The 19687-nt window shown below is 34.3% G+C and overlaps 1 protein-coding gene across 1 annotated transcript in view; it reads left to right on the top strand.

The window, feature by feature from the left end:
• Positions 1-240: 240 nt before the first annotated feature.
• The window catches only part of LOC150095194 (uncharacterized), a 128592-nt gene continuing 109145 nt past the window's right edge, over positions 241-19687 (top strand). Inside the window, exons 1-2 of the mRNA XM_090410309.1 lie at positions 241-307; positions 7287-7332. The gene's annotated coding sequence lies outside the window, so the exon portion shown is untranslated. The remainder of the gene's footprint in view (positions 308-7286; positions 7333-19687) is intronic.

Raw genomic sequence — 19687 nt, forward strand, 5'->3', positions numbered from 1 at the left:
ATAATAAATATTTTAATATTTAGTAAGTATTTGAATATTACATATTTTAAAATCATTTGTTTTCTTTACATAATCCAATCTGGAAGTAATTTTTCAAGTATTGTGTATATTATTGGAAAGATATATACATAAAATAGATGAAAATTTTATTTAATTCAAAATTTTGGAACCTTATTTATTTTTTAACAGGATAAAATCTGACTTAAGGACATAAAAGAGTTGGCGACTTTTGGAATTTCTCAAAACGGGCAGGAATTTCTGCCCCTGTTGGAACATCTTGCCATGGTCGAATGGGGATGTCAGCAAAGTAAGTTTAAAAATAAAATGTATATCTAGGCTTAATTGTTGTTAAAGCTTATGTTTGTAAATTAATAAAGATTAAGGATAGTATATAATAAAGTAAATAATAAAATGAAACATTGGTTCACTAGTTTAATTATTCCAGTATTCTGTCAGAAACATCACTGGAAGATACAGTATAAAGTATTAATGTGTATTCATATTGGAAGCACAAATGAAGTGGAGAAAATTAGACTTTGAGCCTATTGTAATGTGAAGGGCATCTTTTATAGGTGTTTGTCAAAAGAATTATAAAAGCGGAGGAAAACTCATGTAAAATTTTGTACTGTAGAATTTTCCCCCAAGCATCGTCAACACAGAATCACAATGGCAATTAAAGATTCTAAAAAGCACCGCCTGAGTAGTTTTTTTTTTTTTTTTTTTTAATAAGTTAAGAAATTATTGACCTTATTTATTTATCTTACATTAGCTACTCAGGTGGTGCTTTTGAGTACCGTCTGTTATTGTTTAATTGCCATGTCGATCCTCTGCTGATGATGCCTATGATACTTATGCAAAAATTCTCCAGTAATAAAGTTTTTTTACGTGAATTTTCCTCCATTTTTATAATTATTTTGATTGTGCAAACTCGCAATATTTCATGATTGTAACATATAGTTGTTTGTCAGTAGCTGGACTACTATTTAAGACCTTAAAATTACTGTTTCCTTTAGCATGATGAATTTCAATATTTATAGATTGTGGAATCTGAAAGATATCTTCCTAGTTGAACAAAATCCAGCTAGACCCACTATGTAGTGGATGCCCACCTTTTGTTGCCTGATAAAATGCCACCATTTTGCTTATTTGAGATCCAAAATGGCTAATTTCATGTATGGTCTCCACAGCAAGGATTGATTCTGGCTTCTGTCTCCTCCACTCTTTATATAAACAGTGGTTGCAATACACCAAACATACTAGTTATTCTCCTCCATTCATAGGTAAAGCATTTCTGTGCTCTAGCCTGGTTACCAGACAGCATGAATCATCTTGCACGTACTACTACTGCATCTACACTGCCGGATCATCTTAAAGGAAAACCAAATAATGGCATTGGGGGGGGGGGGTGTTCTTTTCCTGTAACCTTCTGCTTTCTCATTACTCTAATTTCAAAAATCACTCTGACCTCCTCAACTTCTATTCTTTGATGCTTGATTTACTGAGCACCAAACAATGAGGTCATCTTGCTTGGTAAATTTTAATGTCCACAACTCTTTTTTGCAGATCCTGCTGGCCAAGCAGAAAGAGAAGCTGAAGTATTTGTTAGCAGACCTAAAGCAAATTGTTCATCTACCGACTAACCTATATATCACAAATATATAGGTTATTCGGTAATACTACAGATCTTTTCTTAATTGGTACTTCTTCCAAGTGCATTGTTGAAATCACCTCCTCTTACTAACTCGGACCATAAACTTGTACACCTTTTCATCCCTAGGAACACCCTTTCCTCAGCCATTGTCCTTTGACATTACCAAAGCCAAGTAGGAAAATGTTCAGCTATTCAGATGTGTGGATTCTTACTATGATTGAATTACAAAAATTATCACTTTTGAAATCACTGTCTTCATTCCCCACATTCAATATACCTGCCAAATATCCAAGCTTTGATTTTCCTAAGAAATGTGCTGTGGCAGTCCAAGGGTGGGGAGGGGTGAAGGGGAGTATTAGCATATCACAGAAGGTGGCTTCAGTTAGAACTTCCACCTTCATTCTTAGCCTACACTAAAGTCTGCAGATATTTCAAAACAACGGTCAGACTAACAAATATAAATCTGAATCCAAAGATCCGAGTGCATGAAACTCACCTTTTGCAAATAGTCTTGCCCCTTACAAAGGCCATTGGGTACTATTTCTATCCATTTATGCTCCCACCTCTCAAAACTGATTTCCTGGCACACTTCTCTTCCAACTCCTGCATAGACATTATAATAAATTTAGTTTAATCCTTTATCCAAGTGTAAGCAAACAAAGTTTACACCTGAAGTATCTTCAGGGCTGAGGCAACTTGCATAGATGACTGGCCAAGGCAACTCACCTCCAGCTATATCAGAAACAATGCACTGTATGCTTCTTGTGGCCTTTTGCCAGAAAGACATCAGAAGAATCTTGAACAACTTACTAAAAATACTAAAAAGGAAAGGATTCCTGTTCTGATAATCTCCTAGTTGTACTTAAGAGATGTGCTCTTGAATCTCTTCTTTATCTTCTTTGTACACTGTTATACTCTGCTGGCAACTATTCCATTGCCCTGAAGCTAATCCATATTCAGTCCATTCAAAAAATAGTAAATATCTGCCATCAAACTATTCATCTGTTGCTGTCAACTTGGTGCTCTTTCAAGTAATGGAGAAGGTTATCAGCTCTTCCTAGAGAAGTGCCAGCTTATCAGTAATAACCAGTATGGATTCTACCACTGAAGATCAACAGCAGATCTTGTCTGTATCACCCACTTCTGGATACCTGCCATGAAAAGTTTTAGAGAAACCTTGATTGTTACATTTGATATTCTGACCTAAAGGGTTTTCAACAGATATCTTACGATCTGTCCTCTGTAACATATCTAGGTTTTGACAGATGGTGTTCTCATCATATTTTTCTGCCAGTGCATTTCCCATAGGTCTATTTAATCACCTATCCTCATATACATAAATGACTTTCTCTCATTGATTTCAAACCTTATCCATAGTTCTAATAATAAAACATCCTGAACACCATAATGTTTGTCATATGAACATGTGGAGTTCAAACATTTCAAGCTTCAAGATCATCTGCAACTAGTGCCCTAAACACACTGATCTTCATACTATCCAGTAGGATCAATGCTTCCAAAACATAATTTTTTTTCCACCATGAAGACCTTAGTCCTCCTTTTTGCTCTTGATAACACCTATCTAAAAAGTCAAGACCAGATTTCCCTCTCTTTTCTAATCTTTCCTGAGCACAAATATGTCACTGCTGTGACATGTTTATGCATCCTCAAAGTATAAATAAATAAAGTAATTGATTTTTAATGAATTAAAAGATAAAAAATTCACTTCTCTATTCTGGATGCTGTCCAAAAGAGAACATTTTGGTTAATTGATGATCTCACTCTCTTGGAGTGGGTTTGTTTCCTCATTGTATGTTTTCTGCATATGTTTCATGAGTGCTGTTTTATAGAGAGAATAAGGAAGCAAAATTTGACTAGAAATTGTAGGCATTTCAATTCAGAGAAAAAGTCAGTTGGGCACCCTTCATTCTTCCCATTTCTGTGTAACCTATGATAATACAAACAGCAGCTGACTAAGATCTATTTACATTTTGGCTGATAACCCACTGAACTTTCTGTCTGCTCATCTTTCATTCCCTCCATCTCTATTCTCTGGCACATCCTTCTCTGGATGTTTAGTATTCCCCAAAGATATACCTTCCAGCTGTTTAAAAAAAAACACATCAACAGATTCCTCCTTTGTTAAAACCCCTTGTGGAGTATTGGATGAGTTTCATTCAGATACACATTTTTTATTTTTTTTATTAAGTGACTTATGTATTAAGTGATGCTAAAAAAAAGAATTGGAAAGAAATGGGGGTTATAATAGCACATTTCTTTCCTTCTCTCCATTTACCATAATGTAATACTTTGTTGTGGAATTAAATGTAATGTTGCAATTAAATTCACTTGTCTTTGTCTCCATAGAGAATTAATGTTATGTTATTGATTTTGTAAAATGTTGTTAAAATGAATTGTAACTTCAGTTTACATTATGATATATTTTACTAACTTCAGCAGCAATAAAGAAATGGTGGTGAAGACATGAATTTGGCAGTATATATTAGATCAAGTACTGCATTGTACTTTGACCCAATAACAGCAAGTTTGAATCTGGTGTGTACATGCATGGAGAGAATTAAAAGGAGAGGGGGAGAGAGAAAGAGAGAGAGAGAGAGAAGGAAAGAAAAAAAGATGACTAATTAAATGTAGTTATGGATAGCCATTTTCAACATTTTTCAGAATGTATGCAGAGACCAATGGATTTATCTTGAAGTTTTTAATTCTTTCAATTCGTGTACAACCATGAGAAGGTCTCAAATATAGTTTAATTGTAAGGAATAACAGTAGCTCAAAGTTTGGATAAAGCAAGTTCCAACGTGAAATATGTCTACTGTTTGTTTATTATAATCTTGCATTTGTTCCTGCCAGTAGATGGAATGAGGATGGAACATTTTATTTCTAGCAGAAAGTCGTTGTGTATTTTCTAAAGAGCATTCCTAGTGATATTGTGTGTATTACAGAATAACTAGTGAAAGAATTCCTTAATTGGAACTGATTGTATTAACATACAGCTTGTTTTAATCAAAGGGAGGGTGACTAAAAGAATGTCTTTGACTTATTTGTTTCTGATTGTAGTAAAAAGCTATAGTTGTTAAATCCTGGAGAGGATTAATTTGTTTCCTTTGTTTTGTTTGTTGTAATTTTCGAATCCTGAATGTAAATTGAGAGTGGGTGAAAGAAAGTGAGAAAGTGTAATCTCTTACAGTTTTCTTAATGTTGAACAACAGTTCACATTGAACTTTCTCTTGTTTATATTCCTCCATTGTTAAAAAGTCAAGCACCATTTTCATACCTAAAAAAAATCAAATGCTACTCATCTGTCTCAATACAGACTTATTACTATAGCTTCCTTATTTCTTAGACTATTCCACAAAATATTGGGAAAGCATTTACAAAAGTTTTTCATCATGATGTTAAGCAAAGAGCCTTCATTCCTAATAAATTTAGTTTAATCCTTTATTTAAGTGTAAGCAAACAAAGTTTGCACAAAAACACGAGTTGTCTCAGTCCTGTTTGCAGAGCAACAGGACTGAGGCACTCGTTGTCTTAGTATCTCCCATAATGCAAAGCACATTTCCTTGCGGACATGTATAATGCTATACATTAAGGGAAGGGCCGCTACCCAGACCAGTTTCAACCTTTATTGAGGTCTCATCAGTGGGAGCCAGACCCAGAGGTGGTGATACCAAGGTGGAAGTAATGGAGAAGTCATATTTACCTATATGAGTTGCCAAAAGGTGTCTCACCTTATTATTAAATTACTCTGGATTTAAAGAGCTAGGTTAGGTTAGGTTAACCAAGTTGAAAAAAACTTCCAACATCTTTCTCTAAATCCAGAGTAATTTAATAATAAGGTGAGACACCTTTTGGCAACTCATATAGGTAAATATGACTTCTCCATTACTTCCACCTTGGTATCACCACCTTTTGGGTCTGGCTCCCACCAACGAGACCTCAATAAAGTTCGAAACCGGTTGGAAGCTTGGGTGATGAATGGCAATGCTGTGGCTCGTGAAGTTTTAACTGAGGCTTGGCTGTTGCTGTCACCCAGGTCCGGGGGGGGGGGGTGTAATGAATGGCAATGCTGTAACCCATCAAGTTAACTGAGGCACTACTGTTGCTGTTATCCCTCAGATGACATATGAGCAAATGAGCAGCTCTGCTCGGCAGTGGAGTGAGCCTGTTACTGAGGGGAACAACGTAATCTTAGGTACTCTTGAGTTTTTGGAGTTTAGCCTGTACTTGAACATTCAATAAAGGTCGAAACCGGTTTGGGTAGTGGCCCTTCCCTTAATACATAGCATTAAACATGTGTGCAAGGAGATGTGCTTTGCATTATGGGAGATACTAAGACAAGGAGTAATGAGAGCGCTTGGTCCACCTTTACCACGAATTACCTCAGTCCTGAAGATGCTTCAGGAGCAAACTTTGTTTGCTTACACTTGGATAAAGGCTTAAACTAAATTTATTATAGTCTAACCAAGTTGGAAAAAAAAATTCCAACAACCTTCGTTCCTGCTGATGGATGTGTTGGAAATATCATCATATTAACCTTAATTTCTGAAGCTTGTCAATTAAGAATTCCACAATTGATTGGACAAATGAAGATGAGAGATTATTATTATGTAACAGCTCCAGAGAGTCCAAAGACTCATCAAGGGAGGACATCTACTCTACAAGTTTCCGTCTCCACCAACCACAACTACATTCATCATCTATGCCAATGCCATCTACCGCCAACCACCATCGCTAGTATTTTCATAGACAATCACAAACATTCACGCCCACAGAGTGGGCGTGGATGTTTATTATTATGCTTATATGGGGATGTTATTATGCTTCTAATCCAGGTATTACAAAACTTTGTTTGGAAGAATATGACTCTACTGGCCTTTTTTGCTATCACCATCTCTAATAGAGGTATGTGGTGTGTAAAGTCCTATAAGGATGTAGAGATGTTAGGTCTTGGTGCCCAAGACATCAAAATATTTTCTCTCTGAGCCCTTCAAGAAACATTGGTTGCATGGAGGATGCATCAGCAAATAAAGAACAGGATACCTAGGGAAGGCGTAAGTTAGGCTTCAACATAGATTTGTAAAACATGCATCAATAGTATGCACACTATGTGCATACTATTGATGCATGCACCCACACATAGTGTGGGTGTATGCAGTCAATAGTATGCTAGCTATTGTCCTAGCATTAGAGTATTGTAATGCAAAGAATTAATAATAAAAATAAATAATTGTGTTGTATAATTATTTAATTAAGCATTCTGTATTTTGTATTACAATTTCTCTTGTCTAGGTGAGGAGGTTATTTTAGAGATAAAGATAAGTGAATGTAATATATATGTTTCAGTAGTGTGTGGAAAACCAGTATTGTTTTTAAGACAGATGAATATATTGGAGGAAAGCCAGAGACGCTTAAATAATACTTGTTTTATGAACATAACCAATAACTATATAACCTGGAAATAACTTTTCTTTAGTGATTTATAAATAGTGATTAACATCCTGCTCACCTTTAAGCATCAGTATGCTATAGGGTTCTGTAACCTCTTGTGTGTATAACTGATATTATAAAAAAAAATAAAAATAAATAGTAAATAAATTCCATTTGTTCATAACAGGCCAGTGCATTTGGAAGGAACTTTATAGACACCTGGAACTCAGATGGTAAGAGATGGGAACTTCATAAACATATCTAGGATATACTAAATATCAATAACATTACTATAATTTGTTATGAGAGATTGTGATAGCACATTTTAGTATTCCATTATTTCTGTTGGCATTATATCTATTAGATAAGGTTTGGCAAATATGATTAAGTTGAACTGTGAGAGATGTCTGGTTAGAACATAGATAAATGGCACCGTTAGCTAGGGTTTTTACAATACCGTCGACAGGGTGTAGCATAGAGGCATCCTGCCTCGTGGCACGTCTTAATAAGGGTGCTCATTCAGCCATATTGTGGTAGGCACCGTCACAATACTAACAATTCCTGTTAGCGTAGCAAGTGTGGAAAGAAGTTTTTCCAAGCTTAAACTGATTAAAAATTATTTGCAAACAGCAATGATCTAAGAAAGATTGATTGGTCTAGCAACTATATTGATAGAGGCAGGCATAGTTTATAATTTAAATTTAGAAGAGCTTATAAACAGTTTTATTGGGCGATGTCCCCGTAGATCAAACATTTAATTAATATTATTATGTAATCATTTTCCATTAATGTTTCTCTTGTAATAAACACAAAATAGCAATTGGAGATTTTCTTATATTTTGGTCTTATAATCCATCAGGGGTGATATGTAATTGTTTGCCTCAGGGCATCATCTAATCTGGCGACAGACCTGGGTTTTTATATTTTGGGATGAAGGATTTATATGAATTTTGCTACTCGTTGTATATATTGTGAAGCAATGAGTGCCGTTAGTGAGGCATTAGAAAGTGTCTAGAAAGGCCTGATTTTGTTTCCCTTTATTCTAATAAATTGGATTCTGAGACACTGGTTGTTGAGATGAAGAAGAATGTGTTTGTAACCAGACAGAACTCTTCATCAGTATTTCTTAGTCATATGATTGACTTATGCTTAGATCAGCCAGAACTTTTTTGTATTCTTTCTTTTTCCCTAAAACATATAAAAAAATTGGAACAATGAATACCTTTTCTAGGACTGAAGATTCTAAGTCTAATCTTTTGCGTTCTTTGGGTTGCCTCTGTGCATATTAAAGGTTTATATTATGAACTCCAATGTCTCGCTGTCTGTTAGTAGTGAAGTATCGAAACTATTAAACTATCATTCATTTTCATTCCTTTCTGCTGTACTTCCTTTCTATTGACTTGTTGAATAGAAAGGTTGACTTCAGTTTAAATATCATCATCAAATTCCTGACATATCCTCAAGGGGTGTACAGAATATGATAATACTACATGAAAAATTTACATCATTACTAACTTCCTATCTACAATTTTCCTCCAAATCAATCTCTTACCTGTCAAGACTCCAACATTGTCAGATCTTATATTTCTCTTCTAAGGCATTTTTTACTGTATCAGTTCACCTATATCTTGGTCTTCCTCTGGGTCTTTTTCCTGCCAACCTGGCAGAGAACATTTGTTTTGCTAATCTTTCCTCGCCCATTCTGTTTAAGTAACCATACCACCTGAGATTAGCTCTGCTAACGCATTCCTGGAAGCTGACGATGTCAAGTTCTTTCCTAATATCCTAATTTTTAATATGATATTGCCATTGATGCCATCTGTTCATGCCCTTAATCTTTCTCAGGATTCTCATATCTGCGGTCTCTAGTCTTTGGTTAAGTGTTTTACTTCCAACCCAATTCTCAGATCCATAAGTTAAAATTGGTTTGAACACTGTCTTCTATACAGCTAATTTAATGATTTGGCTACTTTCTCTCTTATTTCATATAAATTTATTCAGTTGACTTCCTATCATACCAGCTTTGTTGATTCTTTGTCTGTTTCCATATTTAATTTACCATCTTCATTAAAAATCGTGCATAAGTAGCTGAAATGTTTTACTTGTTCTATAGTTTCTCCATTCACAATGCAGTTGATATTTTCAATGTTTCTGCCTGTTTTCATTGTCCTTGTCTTGTTATTGCTGACCTTCATACCATATTTATTACAACAATTATTCAATTTAGTCCGGGAATCTTGCAAACTTGTAGCGGATTTATTTAGAAGTATAACATCGTCCGCATAAAGTAAAGAGCTGAGATTAACATCTCCAATTTTGATATCAGGTTTAATACCACTTACCTTCATAATGTAATCCATATAAATAATGAATGACAGAGAGGATAATGTACATCCTTGTTTGACACCAAATTTAACATTAAACCATCTTCCTGTACTTCTTTAAATTCTAACTGCTGTCTTAAAACTCATATAAAGATTAAGTATTACTTGATATAATACCCCACTGACACCATACAACTGTAGCATTTTGAATAGCTTCTCTCTTGGCACCTTGTCATATGCTTTTTCCAGATCTACAAAACTTAAATACAGATCTTTGTTATATTCCTATGATTTCTCAACTATTTGTTGTAAAGTGAAAATGCGATCCTGACAGTGTTTGGCCTGAATCAAACTTGTTTTTCACTAAGCTTTCCTTCCACAACAATTCTCAATCGTTTCTCAAGTATACTTACATATATCACACCAGGAACACTTAGTAGAGAAATACCTCTGTAATTCTCACATACAGTTTTATTTCCCTTTTTATATATGGGTACTATGAGAGCTCTACTCTAATCATCTGAAATACTCTGTGTAGGCCCTCCGAACTATGCAGTGCAATCACTGTAAGACTTTTATGCTTAAATACTTGAGAATTTCTGGTCAAACATCATCTCCTCCTGCTGCCTTTCCACATTTCAGGCTTTTGATGGCTTTTTTTCTGATTCAAGTATGGATATGTATTCCTGACTGTATGGGTGCTTTTTTACCACTGTGCTGTCATTGCTTGTTTCATTTAGCAATTTTTCGAAGTAATTACTCCATACTTCAAGGATATCTTTTTCTCCAGTTTTCATGTCACCTTATCATCTCTAACTCCTTTTACAGCACTCTTTACTCGATTTCTGAGCTTCTTCAACAACCTCCAGAATATCTTACCACCTTATTGATATTTATTTTCTATGTTCTTGCCAAAATCCTCCCATGAGTTTTGTTTAGCTAGTTTTACAAAATGTTTTACTTTCTTACATTTGCCACTGTATTCTCTAAGAGCAAAAGCTGACTTATTTGCGGAACTTTTAATATGCTTTCTTCTTTTCCTTCACTCCTCTTTAACTTCCTGTGTCCACCATGGAGTCCTGATTTTTCTATTCTTGCAGACAACCTCACCACATGCCTCTCTGGCTGAATCAATCAGGGTTTTCTTCAAGGCTTGCCACTGAATCTCCAAGGTTTGATTCCTGTTCTCAAACTCTTTCATTTTTTCTTCAATAATCTTTGTGTATTTTAGTCTACAGTTCCCATCTGAGAGCTGCTCAACTTTTATTCGCTTTAAAACCTTCTTACATGTTATTCTTTTCAATATGAAATTCAATTTTATCCTGCTCAAGACTAAATAATGATCACTTCCAATTTCAAATCCTCTGTACACTCTGGTGTCCTGCACCTGTGTGAAACATTACTATGAACAATAACATAGTCAATGAGACTTTTCTTATTCCTTGCCTCTTCTCTCCATGTGAATTTGTGCACATTTTTATGTTGGAACATGGTGTTAGTAATAAGCAGTCCATGTCCTGAGCAGAAATCCAACAGGTATTTGCCATTATTATTATTAGCTTTGCTCTTTTCTCCAAATTTTCCCAAAATATTTTTGTATGTCTGACAATCATTTCCTATTCAGCTATTTAGATCCCCAACAAGTACCAACTTTTCCTTTTTCATTGTGTCAGTTGCTTTTTCTAAAGCATCAAAAAATTCCTCCACTTCTACCTTAGTAGAACCTTCTGTGGGACCGTAGGCATAAATCTCATTGTCCAGTTCCCCATTCTGATATTTGCTCACATCACTCTACTTGAAATTGCCTGCCATTCAAGAAGATTCGCCTCGTATTTAGTGTTGAATACTATGGCTACTGCTTCTTTTCCTTGATTGTCATTGCCTGAATATAACATTTTGTATTTATTGCTCAGAAAGATCTCACCAGTTTTTGTCTTTTTTGTTTCAGTCACCCCTATTATGTAGATCTGGTACTTATCCAATTCCCCAGCTATCTCCATTTCTTTACCTTTCAGGCATCTTATGCTGGTGGTACCGATCTTGAACTCTGATGATATTGAGTTGGTCGTTTGTTTTAGGATTTGTTCCAGTAGCTGATTTTTACTGTTCATCCTGGTTCCCTGGCGAAAGCAACGGGGGCCTTGTTTAACTGGACGGTGCCCCAACCGTCATGAAATCCTGTCATGTTGTACCATAATTTTATATTTTGGTTTAAGCCAATAAAAATACAATTTGGTTGGCTAAATCCTAAATTGGCAGCCCATCCTCGTTCGTTCAATATCCACATTTAAATAAAGACGTGAAATCATCATCATCATTATACGTATCAAGGATTTTGGCCTAGTATGGCCTGTTCCGGCCTTAGAAGTCATCGTTGAATCGTTTAAGAGGACGTCCTGGTTTTCTTTTTCCTAATGGCTTGTACTTTAAGGCTTGTTTTGGTAATCTTTCTGTTTTCATTCTTTGAACATGTTCCATCCATTTATGTTTATATTTTTTAATTTTTTCAATTACTGGTTCTTGGTTTAATTCTTTCATAATATCTTCGTTTCTTTTGTGATCAAATAGGGTATACTTTGCAGTTTTTCTCATAAACTTTATTTCTGCTGTTGTTAATCTATGTTTGTCTTTTTGTTTTATTGTCCAGATTTCGCTTCCATACATTAAGACCGGTAGGGCTAATGTATTGTATACTTTTAGCCTGGTTTGTTTTTGAACTAGGTTTGGTTTAAATATAGAGTTAATTACTCCTGTTATTTTTAAATATTTTGCAATTTTTATGTTTATATCTTTTTCATTTTCATAAGTGATCATACATCCTAGGTAGTTAAATGAATTCACCTGTTCTAAGATCTTGTTATCTAATACTATTTTAGTTCTTGCTGGATCTTGTCCTTTAAAGGCCATAGGTTTTGATTTTACCATTGATATTATCATACCATAATCTTTGGATATCTCATTTAGATTTAAAATAGCTTTTTGTAAGTTATCTTCAGAATTTGTAATTATTATTTGGTCGTCTGCAAAGAGGAGAGTGTTTAAGTTAACTGTAGGTGAAAGTTTAATTCCTTGATGTAAATTTTTACTCCATTTTATTATTATTTCATTTAAGTAGATATTAAAAAGAGTTGCTGAGAGGGGACATCCCTGTCAGACCCCTTGGTTTATCTCTCTTGTATATGATAGCTCGTGATTTAATGTTATTTGTATTTGATTATTTTCATATATACTTGTGACAGCTTTTAGGATATTATTTGGTATTTGTCTTTCTTTTAATATGTTAAATAATATGTTTCTTTTAACTTTGTCAAATGCTTTTTCAAAGTCAATAAATGCAATATGTGTTTCCAAATTAAATTCTTTCTTTTCTCTACTATTAATTTTAGGCAAAAGGCCGGGTCTATACATGATCGTCCTTTTCTAAATCCATTTTGTACCTCTAGAATAAAGTTTTCGGAATGTTTTATTAGTTTGTTATTTAAGATTCTGCTATATATTTTGTAACATGAATTTAGTATACTGATACCTCTATAGTTTTTAGGGTCATCTCTATTACCTTTCTTAAAGATAGGAATCACAATTGCTTTTTTCCATTCTATTGGGGGGATACCAGTTGAGTACATTTTATTTAAAAATAATAGGAGTCTTTCTTTGAATCTTGTTCCTGCGTATTTATATAGTTCTGAACCTAGCTTATCTTCTCCAGGTGATTTTCCATTTCTTGTTTCTTTCAGGCTGATTTCTAATTCTTCTTCTTCAGTTATTTCCTTTTCATTTTCGTTAATTGTTTGCCAGTTGTCTTTTTTAAAATATTTGTCTGTCCACAGTTCTGTGTAGTAATTTAGAAATTCTTCTAATTTCAATTCAGTGTTTAATTTTATGTTTTCTTTGGTATCTGCATTTAGGTGTTTCAAAATCTTATATACATTGGGTCTTATTTTATATAAATCATGTTCTAAATTAGAAACAAATTTATTCCATGATTCTCTGTCTTTTTCTGACTTCTCTTTTAGCTATGGCTCTTATTCTTTTATATTCTATTTCATCTTCTAATCTTTTACTGCTTAACCATTTATGATAGGCTTCTTTTTTCTTTTTGATTATTTCTTTGATTGTATCATCCCAGATCTTCAGTTTTTTCTTTTATTGAATTTTTTGGTCTTTCCTAAGCTTTCATTTGCTGCTGCATTTAGTATCGTTTTTATATTAAGCCATTCTGTTTCTATTTCTTCATTTTGTTTTATTTTATCTAGATACTGGTTAATTCTTTGTTCATATAGCCATTGTACATTTGTGTCATTCAGTAGTCTAGTTTTATAAACAAATGTTTCAATTTTTCTTTCTGTTCTTGTTACTTGTAGCCATTTAGGTGGTAATCTTAATTTTATTTTAACAAGGAAGTGGTCACTGCTTATTTCATATCCTCTGTGAACTCTAACATCTAGTGAAAATTTTGATGTCTTTTCATTTAATATGAAGTAATCTAATATCGATTTCCATCCTCTTGCTGCCCAAGTATATTTATGTATGTCTTTATATTTATAGAAGGAATTCATTATTTTTAGGTTATTATAAACTACAAAGTCAATCAATTTTTTACCATTTCTGTTTAGAGTGTGTTCTCCATGTATTCCTATATTATTATTAATTTTCGTGTTTCCAATTCTTGCATTTAAGTCTCCTGCTAAAATTATGTAATCGTTTTTATTTATTTTATTATATATGTTTTATAGCTGATTATAAAAATCAATATTATCCTGTTCTCTTCCTTCTGGGGCATATAAACCAATTATTGTTAAATAGCCTCTATCTATTTTTTATTCTAGCTTCTATTATTCTTTCATTCCATAATTTATAATGTTTTAACTGTTTTGAAAGGGAGTTATGAATCCAAATCATGACTCCTGCTTGTGCTCTTTGGTCTCTGTCGACTCCACTGTATATCACATTAAAATTTTCAGTTCTGATAGTTCCTTTTAATTTCTTTTTTGTTTCAGTGATTACTGCTATTTTAAAATTTCTTTCATTTAATAACTGGTCTAATTCTATTTCTTTATATGCTATTCCTCTTACATTCCAGTTTGCTATGTGTATTATATTTTGTCATTTCCATTTTCGTTTTCCCTTTTCCATTCCAGGGTTGTTTCCCATCGATTCAATCCGATTATCTTTTTCTGTCAGCTTACAAGTGTGGTTATGTTCTCCATGTCAGGGGACTAGCCTGATGATGGAATAGTTCAGTGGTAGGGCTGCTACCTTTAAGGCTTCTGAACTCGCCTTCTTCCGAATTTAAACCCATAGGAGGAATAGGGTATATTGAGGGGGAAAGGGTAGATTATAGAAGAAATATAGTAAGGTTTATAGAGAGGACATAGTTGTAAGGCCAGAAATGAAAAGACCCCATGGCCCTCGAGTACTCTAACAGCACAAGGGTCATAAAGTAAGAAGAGTTGGCTGATAAGGCCTTATAGGAAAGATTAAAGTAAGTGGGTCTTCCTCAAAGTAGAAGGAGAGGATAGATCCAGCTAGGGGTCCATGGGAGTGCCGCTTCCCTTACAATCAAGATGATTGCCCCTTATGGCCCTGTTGGTCCACGAGTCCTTATTCAGTATATTCAGACCACCCCACCATATATATATATATATACACACACACACACACACACACATGGTGGGCTCCCCTATCTGCCACCCAGAGGACGTGCTCTCTAGGGGTTACAGGGTCCCCTGAGAGCATGTGATCTAAACATGTGAAATACTGTTTAAAAATAACAGCTATTTAATTTAAGAAAAAAATTCTATGCTTTATATTTTGTTGCTGAAGATGTTTCATATTTGTATTCCATTATCTAATAGTTAGCATTCATTTTAATAGATTTAATGACCATCTAAAGAATCAAAATTAGCAAAAAAAAAAATATTATACTTGATGTTTCAGCCTCCAGTTTGAGGCAGTCTTCAGAAGTGTGTTGACACAAGATATAGGAACGGAACCTTATAACCAAGTAGTCAATAAACTGTGATAATTATGCTTGCTTATCAGAAGATAAGCTGCCTCCGATTGGGGAAAAGTAAAAGCATAATTAACAAAAGAAGAGAAATCTGAGTTGAATATTACTCTTAAGAAAATGAACATGACTGGTGTTTAAACTTAGTTCTAGTTTTGACAGTGGATGAAGAAGAACTTAGATAAGAACCTGTAGATAAGAATATGTTAGTACTATTAATTTATTGACTGTTGACTTGTATTGAGTGTCTGAACTATCATCATCATCAAATTCCTGACATATATCCTCAGGGGTGGACAGGATCTTATCATAGTACCACATGTAAAAGTTACATCATTACTAACTTCCTTTCAACAATTTTCCTCCAGATTAGCCTGTTATGTCAACATTCCAATATCATCAGATCTTATATTTCTATCTTCTAAGGCACTTTGTGCTGTATCAATCCACCTAAATCTTGTTCTTTCACTGGGTCATTTTCTTGCCATCCTGCAAAAGAACACTTCTTTAGCTAATCTTTCCACACCCATTTTAAGTGACCACACCACCTGAGATTAGCTCTGCTAACTATGTCAAGCTCTTTCTTAATAGCTCGTTTTTTAATAGGATACTGCTATTGATTACATCTGTTCATTCCTTTATCTTTCTTAGTACTCTCATATCTGTAGTCTCCAGTCTTTGATCAAGACTTATTTTTAACCCAGCTCTCAGATCCATAAGTTAAAATTGGTTTGAACACTGTCTTATACACAGATCATTTAGTGTTTTGACTAATTTCTCTCTAATTCCATATAAATTTATTCAGCTGGCTATCCATCATAACAGCTTTGCTTATTCTGTTGTCTATTTCCAGATTTAACATGCCATCCTCACTAAAAACTATGCCTAAATAGCTGAAATATTTTACTTGTTCTATGGGTTCTCCATTCAGGATGCAGTTGATGTTTTCAATGTTTCTGCCTATTTTCTTTGTCTTTGTCTTTTTAATGCTGATTAAAAAGACAAAGTTCACTCATGTTCGGCAGGTCAAGTGTGTGTGTGTGCGCGTGCCATTGAGGATGACAGCATCCTAATGGTATATCCAGGGCACTTCTTGAGTTGTCATTATGCTGGCTGTAGTCTGGCAGTATTTGGAACAGTGGAGGAGAATTGAGGTTATATAAAGGCTCACCAGATTCTGGATGTCATGATTTTTATTTAGGTTCAGAAAAATTGATAGCAGCCTCACCTCACACAAGCTAATGAAAATGTTAAAAAAAAAATACTTTTTTATAATTAATTTGTTTTTGAATGAAATATTATCACTTCACTAATTGCCTTTACCTGAGGGAAAGTATGCCTGTGTTACTAAAATTTTAGAAGTGGTACAGGTAATGAAAGTTTCATAAACTGCTCTAGGAAACCCCAGGATTCAGTTTTTTGGAACTTGCTATTTAATATGTTCATTAATGATTTAGGCTTTCTTATATTAATATTTTTCTCTCTTTTGCTGAGACATGAAGCTGTGTACAATTGTAAATTGCTGGGATGATTTGATTCTTGATGAGATGATCTTAAAATATATTGGTCAAGAGTTATCTTAAAGTTCAGTTATTTGACGTATGGATAACTGAGAGATTACCGTATACACTTGTTAGGTTGTTAGATGGATGAAAGTTGAATGGACAGACTTTGTAAAGAGTTAGTCAGTGTAAGAATTTGATTTTGTTAGTTAGCAGTGAATTAATTTCCGGATATTAGTAGGACGACTAGTAAAGCTCAAAAACTTGTGCTTTATTGAAAAGAAACGTCACTTGTAGGAGGAAGGATGCTATGATTATTTTCAGGATGGTATTGGATTGTGAAAGAACTTTGGGTTTGGAGATCTTTTAATGGATGTCAAGAGAATTAGAGATTCAAAGATTCGCAGTTTAAGTGGATCGTTTTTGTGATAGTTATGAGAATCATTTGCTTAGCTGCTTCTGGTTGAATTTGTAGAATATGAGACAAAGAAGAAACTTAATTAAATTTTGTCAACTGTTTTAGGAAATATTAGTAGTACTGCTGAACAAGTGTGTGGAAATAAAAATAATTTGGTCAATAGTAGAAATTAAGTCCATTATTCAAAATCATTATCAATTTAATCAAAAAGATTGTTAAGAATAAGAATTATCATCACTGCAGACCTCAGTGGAATATCATGACTCAGCATCCCAAACAGATAGCCTGCTCTACATTTCAAAATCATTCACTACCTTGCATACTCACCACCCTTTCAAACAATACATTCCACACATTCATCACTGTGGGGGGGATTCCTGACACCACTTTTGCACAGCATCCAGGTATATCGTCTATCCTTGTACCTCGAAATAACACTCAGTGTTATTTCCAGGCCCTCCATGGAGTCACAAGATGAATCACTGAACAGATACTGGAAATTTTCCCTAATATCTATTCAGTAGCACTTAACATTAACTTATCTATTAGTTATCTCACTCCATCCCTTCATATTATCATGGATAGGGGAACCCATACACGATAGTATAGTACACTAGTACTATGGATGCCTAAGACTTGTTTATATTTACCTTGATGAACTGTGGATTGTATTTCTTGGGAAACATGTAAGATGGCAGGCTTTTCCAGAGGGCAGCAGTGGAAGGGATAAATGGAGAGGATGAAAAATTTGTTCTCTGAGTTTGGAGATGCACTGTAACAGAGTGTTGTAGCTGCATGCATTTAGATGAATTTGATAGATAGGAAATATTATCCATGCTAATTCTGAAGAACAGTGGTAGGAGTATTTGTAGAAGATGCAAGCAGCAGAAACTTAACATGTTGAAATCAGATGAAGTGTATTAGTAGAGAGGGCTCATTAATCAGTCTGATTGCCTTTTTTTTTTCCTGTATAGAGTCCAGCATCTTTAAGGAGCTCTTACAAGCACCACCCCAGATTTGAGAGCAATATTCGATGATCAGACAGATTTGTGATTTGTATAAAGTTAGAAGCAGTTTCTGGTTGAAGTAATACCTCAAGCAAAAAAGAAAATCTAATATTTGGAAGCAGAGGAGACAATATTTGTAATATAATTCTGCCAGAAAGATATGAAGTTCATTGTTATCCCAATAATATAAATCTCGTCATGCATTCTTTTTTGCAGGAAATAAGGCACAGCTATTTTTAGCATTATAATTGACAAGATTATGCAAACCCACTGAAGAATTGTTTTGAAGGTCAGTATTTAAGGTTATAATGTCAAAATTGATGATGACAGCACATTGCTGTCATCATCAATTTTGCTGATGATAGCAATGTGCTGTCATTAACAAAATTAGGTATTGGGTAGGTAATCAACTGGAGTAGATCATTTATATATAGAAGGCATAGAATTGGTAAGAGAAACAGAGCCTTCTGAGACCCCTGCATTTGTATACCTTAAAAGATAGGGAACCATTACAAGGCAATAATGGGCAATAAATATGAAGTCATTGGCTTAGTATACAAGTAGCCTAGTCGTGAAGAAACTTCACTTGCAGACTTTGTTTGCTTACACTTGGATAAAAGATTAAACAAAAATCAAGTTTCCTCTTCTTTTGTTGTCTAGTATAACTGTTTATTATCACATCACAGCCATCAAATTTACAAGTGACTACCAACATCAGTAGTTTTGTTGTTTCATCTTTTTTTCCTTGTAGCTCTTTCCATTACTTTGGAAAGAACTGGGTTAAGAAAAATTGAATAGTAGTTTGAATGTATAGATTTGTCATCTTTTTAGGAATAGGTAGGTTGTCCTTGGAACCAATTTTTGAAGTCTTGATATTATCGTTATTATTTACTTTTCTGTCCTTTCTAAAATTTCCTTATTACTTTGAAATCAGATCTGTTTGTACATAGTAATCCAGATGTGGCACTCCACAAGATGCTGATTGGTTTATAATTTGCTGCATCAGTCCTTGCTCCACCCTTGAATGTTGAAATTATTTTTCTTTTCTTTTATTCATTAGGAATCATGCAAGTATTGATCATATTTAACAAGCAATTCTATTCTTTAATCCTTTATCCAGTGTAAGCAATGTCTGTGCATGAAGTATCTTCACTACTATGCTACTTACATATAAATGCTGTTGACTTCACATCAATTGCTTCCATATCCCATAATGAAAAAACATTGTGAAGGGCCACTACCCAGACCAATTTCGGCCTTTACTGAGAGCTCGTTACTAGGATCCCGAATCTGCTCTTTGCATTTCTCCTGACTTTCATGACTTACACAC

This window comes from Typopeltis vanoorti, chromosome 20 (assembly GCF_054136105.1).
Source record: "Typopeltis vanoorti isolate ZY-2024b chromosome 20, IOZ_Tvanoo_1.0, whole genome shotgun sequence".
NCBI lineage: Eukaryota > Metazoa > Arthropoda > Arachnida > Uropygi > Thelyphonidae > Typopeltis > Typopeltis vanoorti.